The 16787-nt window shown below is 39.4% G+C and overlaps 1 long non-coding RNA gene across 1 annotated transcript; it reads left to right on the top strand.

Moving 5' to 3' along the window:
• The first annotated feature begins 2452 nt into the window (after positions 1-2452).
• LOC148877364 (uncharacterized) lies at positions 2453-3288 on the top strand. The gene is made up of 3 exons (XR_016105317.1): positions 2453-2800; positions 2941-2973; positions 3064-3288. It is a non-coding gene; the product is annotated as an uncharacterized LOC148877364 (long non-coding RNA).
• Positions 3289-16787: the final 13499 nt, after the last annotated feature.

Below are 16787 nucleotides of genomic sequence, written 5' to 3'. Positions count from 1 at the left end.
TGTCGAGGACCGGGGATGGGGAGTATGATCCCGACCCAATGTCATTCCTACCCCTGGGGGTCATCCCCTAAACCTATAACACCCCCCAACCCCATAAATATAGTTTCATTAATTATGGTAATTTTAAATGTAGTATCCAATACTTATGGAAATTATTAAAGTTTTCCAATTATTTATTTGAAAAAATGGAAGTTTTATAACTTAAGTTACACTAAATTAACAAAATCACTAATTATTTTTCAAAAATTATAGTAAATATCAAAATTAGTGGAAAATTTTCATTATAGTTTGACAATATCATTAAATATTAATAATTTGACCAAAATTACTGAAAATATCAATAACTACTCGTTGCTAAAAACTATTGATTCTTTTCGATTATTAAATTTGTATTTATTAATATTTTAATTACTCATTAATTTCCAGTAGCTATTGATTTCAATAATTAATTTTCAAAAATTTATGAAGTTAAGTTACCAATATCAATAATTCTCAACAAGTAATTTTTAGTAATTAAAATTTTCAATTTACGAAAATTATGAAAAATTATAGGTTATGTGTTGATATTTACTGAATAATATTCAATAATATCAATAATTGTTTAAAATATCAAAAGCATTTCCCAAATTAATTTGATCACATCTTTGGTTTTTAGATAGATAATTTAGAAGAAATTTTAGGAGGGGGTAGGGTAAGTGAGCAGGAACATGAGAGAGAGAGAGAGAGAGAGAGAGAGAGAGTCAAGGAGAATTGAGAGAAGGGGGAATGGGAGAATGAGAGGAATGTTGTTGTGAACTCATTTTTCTATATATTAATTTTAGTATAGATGGATTTGAATAACTAAACTCGTCAATAAAATGACCCGACCCAATAAAGCAATTCATTTTCATTTTGATCGCTCTTGGGTCTTTTACATTGTAAGTACAATTGTATTAATTGAACCAGGTTAATACAATATATTGGGTGAATTGGTCAATAAAATGACTACCTAGTCAGCCCCCGTGCGATGCATGGATCTTGTTAACCAAAATTTAAGTAAACACAACCCTATAACATTTCTAATTGAGTCAAGTTAGTTATGGCTAATTAATTCATTAGGCTTTTACCATTATTAGGGTAATCAGGTTTTCAATTTAATTAGGTTCGTTAGTTTTTTAAGATTCTTAGGGTCATTAGGGTTTTCAAATTAATTAGGTTTATTAGGTTGTTATGGTTAACTATGCTATTTAGGCTAAATGTGTAATAATTTAAGTATCAAATTATAATTTTAATTATTTTTAAATGAAAATTAGATGGATATTAATTTAACAAAAAATAATTAGTTTAATTATGATTATTTAGGTCAATCAGGTCAATTAGGCTTATTAAGGTTAATTAAATTGAACACACAGATGAATATGGTTGCAATCAAACCGAGCTCTAATTGAATAGTTCGGCTTGAGTTTGAATCTAGTTCAAATCTCAATGTAAGATCGATTAGTTATTCAAATTCAAACTCAACCTATAAAAAGTTTGGCTCAAAAGCCTGTGAAACTAGCTTGATTAACATTATATATAAATACATACATATATTATAGTATAAAAATATAATTTATAATTTATAATATATTATAAATTATATTTTTATACTATATATTTTAAAAATATATCATATCTTTATAAAATAAAAAAAAATATATTCGTTTTCAAGCTGAACTTGAGCTCATCGAATATTTAATATTTAATCAAATCGAACTGGAACCGAGAAATAAAGTTTGAATTGAACTCGAACTCGAACTCAAGCTCAAGCCTAACGGTATTTTAGTTGAATCAAGCCAATATTCAATAATTCATAAAGATCAGCATTAAATTAGTGTGAAGAATTTATTGTTTTTTTAGGCCAAAATTTACTATTAGTGTAGCTAATTATAAAAAATAATTACTTTAATTATTTTGGTTGATTAGTGTTAATAAAAATAATTTATATACTGTTATTTCTTTTAAAATAATCAGTAAACTTATAGTATTTAGCAGTAAGTTAATTGAAAATTGCAATCATTTCTGTTAATTAGTAACAGTAAACTCTTTGAAATCTTGTTATTGGAAACAAACCAACTTTAATTGGTTCGTGCAGCCGGACTGATGTGAACCAATTTGGTTTGTTATGATCAGACTGGCTCGTGTAGCTTAACCGGATTGAGACAATGCAAGGAATTTAATGGGTCGAGTTTTTGGTCATTTTGTGGAAAAGGATCCGAACCGTTTATGTCATGTTCTTAACCCATTAATATGTTGTTGCATTTTGCTTAATATAGCAAACACAACAGAGGGTCAACTAAAAAAACACATAGTAGAGGTGTTGGGCCAATAAGATCCCACCATTTGCAACCTAATGATTTGTGTAGGCTTTGGAAAGAATTCCTAATATTGTCGAATTTCCAATTTAAAATAGACGAAATGAGGAAAAAATAGTGAAATAAGATGGATTCAAATCACCACTCCAAACTTGAATAGCCTATATGGCTGCATTTATTTGCGATACAAACGTCGAAATGGGGTATTTATGTACTCCGGTTCGCATTTGCAAACGCTTTTTTGTGATACATATATGTATTGAAAATGACTGCAAAATTGTATTTTCTGACATGAATGTATTGATCGAAGAGTGCATTATTGCATCGATTTTTTTTATGCAATCTTGCTCTCTTCACTCAACGATGTAATTAGGGTATGCATTTTCTTTCGACTATATGAAAAAAATAGCCGTTTTGGGTGAGAGGAGATTTGCTGCACCACCGCCCCCCATTGCCGCCTTCTAACGGTACTTTCTCACCTCCATCTCCGACCAAGGCATGGTCGTCGGTGGTCGACAATCAATATCTTCTGTTTTTTTCTGACTTGTGTTTTGCTATTTTCATGTGTTCATGTCATTTGGTTGCGGGGTTCCTGCCGATTTGATAGGAGGTTGAAGATCTTCGCTTTGATCTACACAAGGTAATGTTAGATTTGTCTTGAGCTTCATAGATCCGGTATTTTGCTTCGACTAATAAAGGTTTTCATCATTTTTTATTGATTCTTTCTTAGACCTAGCAAAATTTACACATCTTCCGTTTTGTCTTCAACAACCAAGTACGTGCATGGTGAAATTTTTTATTACTCTGCTTCCTAATTAATGTTTTTTATGTTATTACTCTTGTTTGATAAAGATATCTTTTTGAATATGTGATATTTTCGTTTGAAGGTATATGTATGATATTTTCGTTTGAATATGTGATATCTTCATTAACAAAGCTATGATATTTGTCGTTACTTTATTCTCCTTAATTAGTAGTTTTCCTCCTTTCCAGTAGGTGACTTCTCTGCCAATTTTTTTGCTCTTTTCCTTTTCTCGTTTATGTGGCTGCTTTTATTTTTTCTTTGTTGGGTATTAACTAAGTGGCTTGCGGCTAAATTTCCTTTCCAGTTTCCAGCTTCCAGCTTAATTCCAGACGATTTTTTGGTTTCCAACCATATCATGGGAATTAAGGGAATCAGGAAAGAAAGGATTAAGAATAAAAGTTACTTGGGGTTTGCTAAGGACTCTGGTACAGAATGGGCTAAGATGAATCAGAAGTTGAACAATGTTTACTACGGGAATATAGCTCGTGAGGTCCTCTGCCCCGCTGTGTTGTGGGGTGGAGGTACCCATGCTAACATTAGAGAAAAGTCTGAGAACAAATCTTGTAAAACCAAAAAAAAAGGACTTCATTTGGCTTCGAAAATTCCATCAGTTTGTAGAAACTATATGAAACAATCCACTAGAGGTCATGCTCATCGTCATTCTTTAGATAGGTTTATTTTGGAAAAAGGTAAAAGAAATTTGCCCGGCTCCAAACAAAGGAGATAACTGCTCCTCTGTAAGAAATTTCACGGGGAAAGAAGAAAATAAGGATAAAGTAGAAAAGATAACTGACCAACTTTATGAAAATGGCAATTTGGAGCGGGAGCTATCTGGAGGAAAAAAGGAACCAAACCAACCGATGGTTTTTGAAAAATGGGGAGAATGGCAAGACACTGCTCGTCACTCCAATAAATGGAACATTCAAGACAAAAACGGGGATATTTGCAAATTTCAATTTTTTTCAAAGGAAACAAATAACAATTTAAAATCTTCTCCGATCTCTTGCCCATGGTAACCTCAGAGCTAACTAAATGCAAAGAGCATTTAGTTCAGATGAATCCGGAGTTACGAAACGAAGAGAGTGGGATTGGATTGGAAGGCGATAAGTCTCCTCTACAATTACTTTGCATGGGAGCTATCCCATGCATGTCATGTGTCGTCAAGAGAAATCTTGACATTTAATGAAACAAACGATAACGGTATGCAGGCGCAATTAGGAGCCCAACCAGTTTTGTTTAACTGATGCAACGGGCAGGATTCTCACGAGAACGTCTCCCACATGCAGCCCATGCATGGATACCTAACATTAAACAGTTCCATCTCTCGTAAAAAGAGTTCCCTAGGGGTTGTGTCCGGGTAAACCCAAACACACCCTTTTGTATTGGAAATTCCTTTGCTGGGAGAGGGAGAAAAAAAATACTATGAGATGATATTTTTTATTTGTGCCTTGACTATGGGTGGAGAGGCAACAAGGCTTTTGCGTGTCCAAACCTTGTCTCTTCCAACCAGGATGAGGGATGGACTATAGTTAATCGGTGCAAGAATCTGGTTCCGACTAGAGGGCCGAATCTAAACATGAAGCTGAATAGATCCAATGGATATAATAGAGTCAAGCCTCTTTCTATTTCGGAAAATCAGAATGCCTGGACCTTGAACAAAAAGTAAAGATCTGGATATTTTCATGGACCTACAAAACCCAGATTTTTCAACTCCGGTGTGGCTTTGATCGAACCACAAGGTAAATCTCAACAAAACAAGAGGTGGAGTCCAAGAGGGAATCCTAAGGCCACTATGAGCGCAGCTCCTATGAGCCGGAAATGTGGGCATATGGGGGGAGATGACTTAGAAAATGAGGACAGCCAAGGTTTAAACGTTGAAGAGGATGACCTTATGGGGTGATCAAAACGACCAGTTGGTTACCGAAATTCAAAAAATGGAAGAGAACAACGGAGGCGGTGAAATAGCGAAATCCATCAAGAAAGCTCCATTTGAAGAAAATGACAATATGGGTCCTTCAAGCTCTACTGTTTACAAATGAATTTACCTTGTTGGAATGTAAGAGGCGCTGGTAGACCCAGGCTACAACGCCAAATTTTAAATCTTATTAGTACTCATAGGCCAGTTGTATGTTCCTTTATGGAAACAAGGGTTAATGCTTCTCACACAATGAAATTTGTTAGAAAACTTCAGTATGAGGATTATGTTTTGATTGATCCAATAGGCTTTTCGGGGGTCTTTGGATCTTATGGGATCGTAGTCAAATCTCTCTACAAATTATTTGCTCTAATGATAGACTCGCCCATTTTATTATAAATGAAAACGACTCGAACAAAAGTTGGTGGTGCACTTTTGTTTATGTTCCTCCAAATAAAACAAAACAAAACAAAACAAATGACCATTTGGAAGTGGATTAGAGACATTGCTGACAACATCAATGGCCCTTAGTGTCTTTTAGGGGATTTTAACAATTATTTGGTAGTTGAAGATAAAAGAGGGGGTAGGGACCCTCAGCCTAGCCAAATGAGAAATTTTAACAACTTTATCAATGATTGTAACCTAATGGAAATTGAAATGAAAGGTTTACAGTTTACGTGGAAAAATAAAAATATTATGGAAAGAGTTGACTGGGTATTTGGTAATGAGGTTTGGAGGCTCCAATTTCCAAATGTTATTCTCTCCAACCTCCCATTTATGGCTTCGGACCATTCCCCACCCTTGCTTCAAACCGATGTTCAAAGCCATAGGGGGCCGAAACCTTTCAGTTTCGGGTTCGAATCAATGTGGTGTAATGATGCCAGTATCACTCATATTATTCACAAGGGTTGAAGTATCGAAGCTAATGGCTCCAAAAGCAATCCAATTCATTAAAAAAAGAAATAACCTTGTTAAGGACCCATGGGAGTGGAGCAAGAAAAAATCTTTCTAGAAAGGTTAAAGAATGTCCAAAAGGATATTAGTGAAGATTTGAATAACACTAGCCTCATTAATTTGGAAAACGCCCTTCAAAAGCAAATGAATAAAATCCTGGAACGTGAAGAGATCTTCTGGGCCCAACGTGTTAGGATCGATTGGATTAAACTGCGGAACAAAAACAATAGATTCTTCCACACTATGGCGACCATTATAAAGAACAAAAGCAGAATAGTAAAGATTTAAGAATGAAGAAGGTGTGTGGGTCTATAGCCAAGAAAATGTTAGAAAGAAATTTAATGGAGAATTTCAATTGAAGAAGATTCAAGTATGAAGGAAGTAGTGGAGCAGATTATTTATTAAATGTCTTAAATAATTGCACCACGGAGGAGCAAATAATTTAATTACTAAGAATGTCTCTAATAAGAATTTCGTGATGCTCTGGAAACTATGGGAGATCTTAAGGCTCCTGGTCCAAATTGACTAAATGCCCTATTTTTTAAAAAATATTGGAATACCATTGGAGAAAGTGTATGTGGTGTTATTAAAGCTTTCTTCCATAATGGAAAAATGTGTAGAATTTTGAACCAAACCTATTATTTCTTTGATTCCAAAGAAAAAAAAAAAAAACAACCCAATCAATACAAATGACTATAAGCCAATCAGCCTTAGTAATGCCATCTACAAAATTATTGTGAAAATTTTGGTTAATAGAATAAAACCTTTTCTTGATAGCGTTATCTCCCTGTATTAAAGAGCTTTTATTCTTAATAGACAGATTAGTGATAATGTTTTTATTACTCATGAGATGTTCATTCTATGAAAAAAAGAAGAAGGGTAAGATGGGAATTATGGCATGCAAATTTGACATGGAGAAAGCATATGGCTAGTTGGAATGGGATTTCATTGTAAAGGTTATGCAAAAGTTTGGTTCCCATGAAAAGTGGATTGCATGGGTTATGGAATGTATCAAATCGGTCTCTTACAGAATATTAATTAATGGGACCCCTTCAGCTGAATTGATTCCAAGTAGGGGCATTAGACAAGGGGATCCCCTATCTCCCTACATTTTTGTTCTCTATGTGTTGAGGCTCTTACTAAGAATCTAGAAAAATAAGCAAATTTTGGTGCCAATAAAATTGGATGTAGAATTTCTACAGGGGGTCCAAAGATCCCCATTTTGCAATTTGCAGATGATTGTATTATATTTGCAAATACTACAGTCCCTATGTGCATGAAAATTAAGGAAATCCTTTCAAATTATGAGAAAGCATCGAGACAACTCCAAATTTCAATAAATCATCAATTTTTTTATATCAAGGAATGTTCACCCAAAGCTTCAAAAAGTGATTTCAAGGCTGCTTGGAATTCCAAAGGAATTGAATCCAAAGAACTATTTATGTGTCCCTCTAATTAGCAAAAAAGTGATAAATAATACATTTTCCGTTGTCAAGGAGAAAATGCTCCAAAAACTAGCAAATTGGAAAAAAAATCTCTTTCATTAGTGTGAAGACTTAAACTTATAAACTCCACTAAAAACATGATGCCCCAATATATCATGAGGTCATTTAAAATTCCAAATAATGCTTTAGAGAAGTTGGAAACAATTCAAAGAGAATTTTTTATGAAAAAAGGACTGAAGGGAAGAAGCCCTTGCACTTAATGAATTAGAGTTGTATTTGTACTCCCAAAAGATGGGAAGGTCTAGGAGTTAGAAATCTCTGGTGGGTAAATGAAGCAAACCTTGCAAAATTAGGATGGAAAATTTTAAATGAAGAAAATAATCTTTGGGCTAAACTTATTAAAAACAAATATATGAAAGGTAATTCTTTTTGGGATATGAGCCCAAAAAATGATTCATCATGGGCTTGGAAAGGCATTCTCCATTCCAAAGATCTACTGGAAAAAGGTATTAGATACCAAGTTGGGAATGGTAGAACAATTAGTTTTTGGCATGACAAATGGGTTACCAACAAACCTAATGAGGGCAGATTTGACCCTCCACTGACATCATGACACATGGCATATCAGAACAGTTGAACTATATCCCAAAATCACCTAGGCGACAACTTGCCTTAGCCAAAATGGTGTCCCAGCTGGCGACCTGCCTCTGCCGCCAACCTGGTGACCTACTTTTGCTGCCAACCTGGCGACCTGCCTCTACTACCGACCTGGCGACCTACTTTTGCCGCCAACCTAGAGACCTGCTTCTGTCGTCGACCTGGCGATCTACTTCTATCGCTGACCAGGCGACCTACCTATGCTGTCGACCTAGCGACCTGCCTCTGTCGCTCACCAGCCTAGTGACTTGGCAATCTGCCTCTATCGCCAACCTGGCGACCTACCTTTCTATAATCTTGCTAATTGTCTCCAAACCTTTTGGGATCACACTACGTAACCATAGGCCTTATCCTCATCTTGCCCGAACCGGAGGGAAACGGTAAGCCTTATTAATTGGCACGCTATCCTCCTTCCAAAGTGGAATGGAGCTCTATGTTGTGGGTTGAGGATTCCGGGAGCGTTTCACGAGATTCACAACAACCCAACTATATAAGGGCATCAGCCCCTGAGACCCAGGTAGATGCGCAATTTTTAGTTCTCATAGATCTCCAGTTCTCTCACACTTTGCTATCTTAAGATCTCTTATTCGCTAACTTAATAATCAGAGTGCCCACCCCGGGTAAAGCAACTCGGGCACTCTGACACTGTTTCCTTGTAGGTCGCATCAGAGCCAACTCTCCAGCTCGTCACCATTCAGCTAGGCATCAGACCCACCTCTCCAGCTCGTCACCATTCATCTATGCATCAGACCCACCTCTCCAGCTTGTCACCATTCAGTTAGGCATCAAAGCCACCTCTCCAGCTCATCACCACTCAGTTAGGCATCAAAGCCACTTCTCCAACTCGTTACCATTAAGCTAGACATCAGAGTTACCTCTCTAGCTCGTCACCACTCAATTAGGCATCAGAGCCACCTCTCTAGCTCGTCACCATTTAGTTAGGCATCAAAGCCACTTCTCCATCTCGTCACCATTCAACTAGGCATCAAAGCCACCTATTCAGCTCTTCACCACTCAGTTAGGCATTAGAGCCACCTCTCCACCTTGTCACCATTTAGTTAGGCATCAAAGCCACTTCTCCAGCTCGTCGCCATTTAGTTAAGCATTAAAGCCACATCTCCAGCTCGTCACCACTCAGTTAGGCATCAGAGCCACCTCTCCAGCTTGTCACCATTAGTTAGGCATCAGAGCCACTTCTCCAGCTCGTCACCATTCAGTTAGGCATTAGAGCCACCTCTCCAGCTCGTCACCACTCAGTTAGGCATCAAAGCCACCTCTCCAGGTCGTCACCATTCAGCTAGGCATCAGAGCCACCTCTCCAGCTCGTCACCATTCAGCTAGGCATCAGAGCCACCTCTCCAGCATGTCACCATTTAGCAAGGGATCAGAGCCACCTTTCTAGCTTGTTACCACTCAATTAGGCATCAAAGCCACTTATCCAGCTCGTCACCACTCAACTAGGCATCAAAGCCACATTTCCAATTTGTCACCATTCAGCTAGGCATCAGAGCCACCTCTCCAACTTGTCACCATTCAGCTAGGCGTCCAAGCCACTTTCAAAGTAGGAACCATTTAGCTAAGTGTCTAAGCCACCTTCCAAGTAGGGAATATTCAGCCAAGCATTTGAGTCACTAGCCAGCTGGGAGCTGCCAAAATGCACATCATCAATTGGCGTCATCTGTGGAAAGTCCTACAAAAGGCTTTGTTCTCACCTGATTCTCTGACCCTCAAGTAATAACATCTCTAAGCAACAACAATAGTGCTTGATCAAAATAACCCCCTAAGGGGGTAGAAACAAAATAATTAGCCCAAATGAGTTCTCGCAGTCTTGTCCATACAGAATCTCCCTAACTGTGAGGCCACCCCCATATGCTGAGCTCTACATACTCTCTGCGAGAGTTGGCGGCCAACAGAATGTGAGGCCATCCCACAGGTCGAGCCCTTCGTGGTTTACGTGGGAGTTGATAGCCAACAAACTGTGAGGTTGTACCACAAATCGAGCTCTCCATGCTTTACGTGGGAGTTGATGGCCAACTAATTGTGGAGTTGCCCTCGTAGGTCAGTCTTACCGAGGTGACAAGGTGTATGTAGGCCGAGGTGCTGAGAGCAAAACTAGACTATCAAAATTTCGATGACTTGGTGACCTGGAGACCTACCTCCGAACTGGCGACCTGCTTCCACCGACCTAGCAACCTACTTCCACCAACCTAGCGATATGCCTTTACCATTGAGAAGGTGACCTACCTCCGCCGACTTGGTGACACACATAATCAGCCCGGACGAACCTTGTCAGCCCTATTCACGAGGTCGCTCCTACAGGTCTAGCCCTTTATGGCTCCCGCGCGAGTCGGTGGCCAACAGATTGTAGTCGCCCTTGCGGGTTGAGCCTTTCAAGGTTTCCATGTGAGACGACAACCTACGGTTAGTAAAGACGCCCCCACAGGTTGAACTCCTTGTGGCTTGTCGTAGGAGTAGATGACCAGCACATTAGAGGACTGACACAGTGCAGCCATGACACCAAACCACTATTTAAATTCCAACATTGACGAACATATCGCAAGGGGAAGCCAAACCGCTTTCAACATCAAGGACCCCTAAGTCGACATCGAAATATGTTGGTAATAGACCAAAGGACCTATGATGAAGCCCAAATCTACTCCCTTCGCTGAGTTGATCTCAACTCGGGAGTAGACCTATTCATGGGTCGGCTCGGACGGGATCGAGCTAGGCTTTTATTCATCATTAATGGAAATATGCTAGGGCCGAGCCCAAGCCTGGCCCGACCAATGAGCCTATAACTTGGGCCCAAGCCCGGCCCTGATAAAAAACCCGAAGCCCGAGCCTGAGCCTGAAGCCTGACCTAATAAAAAAAATTACAAATTTCCCTATTCAAATTAGAATTAAAAATTTAGATGGTTTTTTTCCTATTTAAATGAACAATGGGCCTATAAGATGGTTTTTTTTCCTTTTCTTTTGCGTTTTAAAACACAATTTTACATTCTTAAATAAAAAAAATTATTCAAATGGACATAATCATGTAACCCATTTTAATTCTAATTTTAGGTCGGGTCAGGTCGGGCCGGGCTGGGCTCGGGCTGAGCTATTTTGACAAAACCCGAGTCTGGCTCAAATTTATTGCGAGCCAGTCTTTTTGGCCCAACTTTAAGCCCACGGGCCTATAAACATGTTCAAGCCCGTCCGGGGGTCAGGCCAGCCCGTCGGGCCACTCGGCCCATGAACAGGTCTACTCGGGAGTGGAGGGCAATTAACGAGAGTAGATTTGGCCCTCCACTGACATCATGACACATGGCATATCAGAACCATTGGACTACATCCCAACATCACCTAGGCGACAACTTGCCTTAGCCAAAATGGGGTCCCAGATGGCGACCTGCCTCTGTCGTCAACCTGGTAACCAACTTCTACTGCCAACTTGGCGACCTGCCTCTACTGTCGACCTGGCGACCTACTTTTGCTACCGACCTAGAGACCTACCTCTACCATCGACTTGTCGATCTACTTCTATCGTCGACCTGGCAACCTACCTCTGCCGCCAACCTGGCGACCTGCCTCTGTCCCCGACTTGGCGACCTAGCAATCTACCTCTGTCACCAACCTGGCGACCTACCTTTCTAGAAGCTTGCCAGTTGTCTCTGAACCTTTTGGGATCACACTACATAACCGTAGGCATTATCCTTATCCCGCCCAAATCGGAGGGAAGCAGTAGGCCTTATTAACTGGCACACTATCTTCCTTCCAAAGCAGAACAAACCTCTATGTTGTGGGCCGAGGATTTCGAGAACGTTTCATGAGACACATGACAATCCAACTTTCTAAGGGCATCAGCCCTTGAGACCTAGGAAGATGCACAATTTTTAGTTCTCGTAGCTCTCTAGCTTTCTCACATTTTTCTATCTTAAAATCTCTGATTCGCTAACTTAAGCATCGGAGTGCCCACCTTGGGTAAAGCAACCCGGTCACTCTGACACTGTTTCTTTGTATGTCACATTAGAGCCACGTCTCTAGCTCATCACCATTCAGTTAGGCATCAAAGCCACTTCTCCAGCTCGTCACCATTCAGCTAGGCATCAGAGCCACTTCTCCAGCTCGTTACCACTCAGTTAGGCATCAAAGCCACCTCTCCAGCGTGACCATTCAGCTAGGCATCTGAGCCACCTTTCCAGCTTATCATCATTTAGCTAGGCATCAGAGCCACCTTTCTAGCTCATTACCACTCAATTGGGCATCAAAGCCACCTCTCCAACTCGTCACCACTCAGTTAGGCATCAAAGCCACATTTCCAGCTCGTCACCATTCAACTAGGCATCAGAGCCACTTCTCCAGCTCGTCACCATTCAGCTAGGCATCCAAGCCACCTTCTAGGTAGGAATCCATTCAGCTAGGTGTCCAAGCCACCTTCCAGGTAGGGATTATTCAGCCAAGCATCTGAGTCACTAGCCAGCCGGGAGCTACCAAAATGTGCATCATCAAAACCTTTATTAGGAGTTTTTTCTTTTGAAAGTGAGGGGAATGAAAATATTATGGTATCAGATTTAATTAACTTTGATGGTGAGTGATGGGATGAACCCACAATTCGAGCAATTGTTCCTAATGATTTATGAGAAAAAATCAAATCCTATTTTATCTCTCCTAGACAATTGGAAGATAGAATGATTTGAGAGGGGAACTCTTCTGGAATGTTCACTATTAAATCGGTCTATTTGTTGAAATGTTCTCCATTCTTTGGGGGAAATAACACTACAAATTGGCTCAACATCATTTGAAACATCAATTGCCCTCCAAAGATAACAACTTTTCTTTTCCTTCTCTTTCAAAACAAGCTTCCTACTAAGATGCTTTTGAGGAAAAGAGGTTTTGATATTAATGGATCTTGTAGCTTTTGTGATGAGGATGAAGACTTGGATTATATTTTTAAGTTCTGCCCTTTGTCCTACCAAATTTGGTATATTCTATATGACTCTTTAGTGGGTCCGTCGAATAGTGACCAATCATTTATTGACTGGTGGAGCAGACTGGCAAAAAATAATAAAAAACTACTTATTAAAGAAAAATAACTTTTATTTTGTGGGCTATTTGGAAAAATCGAAGTTAGAAAGTTTTTAATAACTATGTGAGACCCCCCCAAGTAATCCTTGACCGAGCCCTTCATTCTTGTGTGGAATACCTGGAATTAGAGAAGGGTGCAGACTTAAATTCTCTTCATAAGACTTGGAAGCTCATCATGTGGTCTGCTTTCTCTCATGATTGCATTAGAATCAATTTTGATGTGTCTCATTACTTAGATGGTCCTTGTAGTGCTGCATGTATTGCCCATAATCATCTTAGTCGTGTCTTGGATGCCAAAGCTATTAAGATTGGTTTTTGTACAATTAATCAAGCTGAAGTGTGGGCTGATTGGGAGGCCATTATGATGGCCTCAAATTTCCATCAATTTCCGATCATTATCGAAGGTGACACAAAGTTGGTGATTTCATGTCTAAAAAACAAAACCCCCTTAGAAGATGATGAACATTATTGGGAGCTACTTGAGGATGAAGAATACATTTTCTAGAAGACTTTTCTTCTGGCATGTCTACAGATAAGTGAACTAGGCTATAGATTGGATGGCGCGCGAAGCCTAGATAACTACTTTGGAGTTTGTATCTTTTAACTTTTCTTCCCTTCTCCCTTCCATTTTTTCTATTTGTTTAGTTGACTTCTGGGGACGCACTACCCCGTTTGCTGTAGTGCCCTTTGGGTCTTGAGGCACTTGAGAGCTCTAGACCTACAATTTTAATTTGGTCATGTCCAATCTAGATGGATTAATAAGATCTTGAACCAAAACCCAATCACACGATTGGGATTTCTCCATGGAAATTCTGGAGTTTGTGATAGATGGTATCGAAAAATGCCTCCAAATATTGATTTACCCTTCCCTATTTTCCAAAAGACACATTTTTTGCAATAATTTCTTGCCTTTTGGAAGGCTTCTCCATCCCCATGAGGCATCATGAGGACACCTGGAGTCAAGGAAAGACTAGTCAAGAAATACTTGACCTTCATGACTTGAGTGAAGAGAAAATTCTGGTTTTCAAGTAATCTCATCCCTTGCTTAAGAAGGGGAGCTAGCTAAGTTCATATACCTCGTGAGGTTGGGTTTGTGCATAATTGATCAATGTTATGTTGGGTTTTGGAATTGGATTTGTGTCAAGGCATATCATTCTAAGCACAACCAATTGGCATCATTGATGACCTGGCACAAGATCAAACCCTTGGAACCACAATGAACAATGTAATGTGTACTATGCAATACCCCCCGCCCCCTCCCCCCCAACTAATGGGATTACACAATGAGGTATAACCCATTCCTTAAGCTCATACTGTCATACCCTCACCCTTCCTCTTTCTTTCTTTCTTTCTTTCTTCTTCCTCATTTTTTTAGGCTATATGGGGCTACAACAAAAAAGAGGTAATCCATCCCCAAACTCATAACCCCTTAACCTTGGTGCAGGTGAGATTTGATTCCAAGTTTTTGCTACAACTAGTAGGATGAGATACAACCAGTCAGTTGGCACCTTGCAATCCATACTCCTAATCCGGGTGAAGGTGGGATTCAATATCAAGTCTCTACTACAACTAGCTAGGTACCTTATCAACTAATCCTAATTACACCTTATGCCAAATATTATCACATGGTTTTAAATTCCAAAATTGAATGTATCACAAAATTGATTTACAATCGAACAATCCTTAATGTTTGTTGGTAAAATAACTTGTATCATAAGCTAGAAGAAAATCTCAAGCAACCAGATAGATGATCCATATGGAGTCCTTCTTGTCAGCCCTACCAACATCTAACAACCATTGGGGAGACCCCTCATTGAGCTACCTATCGAAGGGCCAAAATGGTTTTGTTTCAATATAAGGCTATACAATATATGTAAAGGATTCCTTATCTTTCCCTTCCTTTACCTAATTTTTCATTCAAACCAAATGCAACTCAATAGTTGACCTTATTTGTTGAACGAGGATTGGAGGAGCTTAGACAAAAAAAATACAGAAGAAAGCTTGCGCTATCGAGGGGTGGAGCTAAGGGAGACCCAAGGGATCCATGGCCCCCTCCCCCTATGGCTGAGAAATTCCCACTTACATTATATTATTCCATGTATATTTCCCCCTCCCCCACTTACAGGTGCAAGTCAGATTGGTCTAAGTTAATGATTCATATCCACTTCTTGGCTCCACCCCTGGCACAATCGACATGATATTTGCTATGATTGGATATATAGAGAGGCAATAAGTGTTTTTGCCAACTGATGCCAAGCTAGTTTGCCACTGCCCTTAAAATTAAACAACAAACTTGATTGGAATAATGAGGTTCATGCCAATCTCAACACTTAAACTTTGTGCTATCTATACTACTTGAACTTATAAACCAATTTAGTTTAAAATTGTAATTGAAAGATGAAAAAACTTATGAACTTAAGTTAGAAGACAACGCCATTGAAGAAGTTAGAGTGGACGGGACAAAAGAATTAATTAAGAGAGAGAACTTTATATTTGATTTATACCAGGATACCTAACCTAGGATGGTGGAGGCTCAAAATTGAAAAATGGGCATGACATTACATGGAGCAGGATGGTAGACAAGGATTTGTGTAACCCACATGGATTTTTTTTTTTTTTTGATATTTGGTGATAACTTTCCCTTGACCCCCTCTTTTCCCCAAATGCTTAGTTTGGAAGAAATACAAATGCAAATATGTAGAGTGCAAAACCTTATATTTTGTATGTATTTACACTGTACATATTTTCATACTGAGCCAAAGTGCTGGTTTCAGGTTTTAATTCCACGTAAAAGTTGAAACAAACCAGCTAACACATCAACAAACCAACCCTCAGTAGGTTTAACCCACTACATGAGGTTGGGATAAGGCTTTATTGTATCCGGTTGGGTTGATAACCCACCAAGGCTCAAGCCCAGCTAACCCGATTGGAATCAGGGGTTAGCTCGAGTTCTCCATTATTGACCGGGCTATGACTCCGTCAGGGACAAACTATTGGGGTTGTCCGTTTGGCCCTAAACAAGGCCCAGCCTGGCCATTAGTATCACACCCAGATCCAGATCAGTATATGATGTATCATGTGGCAAAATAAATCCCCTACCCCCCACGCGAACCAAGGAAACTGGACCGATCGATTCTCCATGTTAGGTGTATCCTACGTTGATGATGAGTTGACGTGGTTATTAACCTGTTGTGATCGGTCCATCATTACGAGTAGAATTATAGATGACTTGAAAAGACTCGAGTTGTTGACCGTTGATCAAGCCGAACTAGTTAGGACTGATTCGCGGAGGCGCCTTTTTTCTGTTTGGAGGGAGTCTGGGCGCTGCAGGAGCGGGACTACTCCAGTCTCCAGCCGTCGTTTTCTGTGTTTGAGCAAATGGGGCTAATGGGTAATGACTAATGAGCCACAGACGTCAGACGTGGGAATGGGACATTCGAGGGTCTGGCTCTGGAATTGGCCAACAAAAGAAAAGTCAAAACTCAAAACGACAACTCTTCTCTTCGTAAACGATGAAACTTCTGTCGAGACCGGATCTGTTCCTCACACCGACCTCACACGCACAATGTACCATGCACTAGGAATGTTTACCGTACTTATAAGTTTTAATT

This window comes from Nelumbo lutea, chromosome 1 (genome assembly GCF_056320005.1).
Source record: "Nelumbo lutea isolate HS-2025 chromosome 1, American lotus-T2T, whole genome shotgun sequence".
NCBI lineage: Eukaryota > Viridiplantae > Streptophyta > Magnoliopsida > Proteales > Nelumbonaceae > Nelumbo > Nelumbo lutea.
Note: the sequence above shows the minus strand (reverse complement) of the source record. Positions and strands in the feature narration are given on the sequence as shown.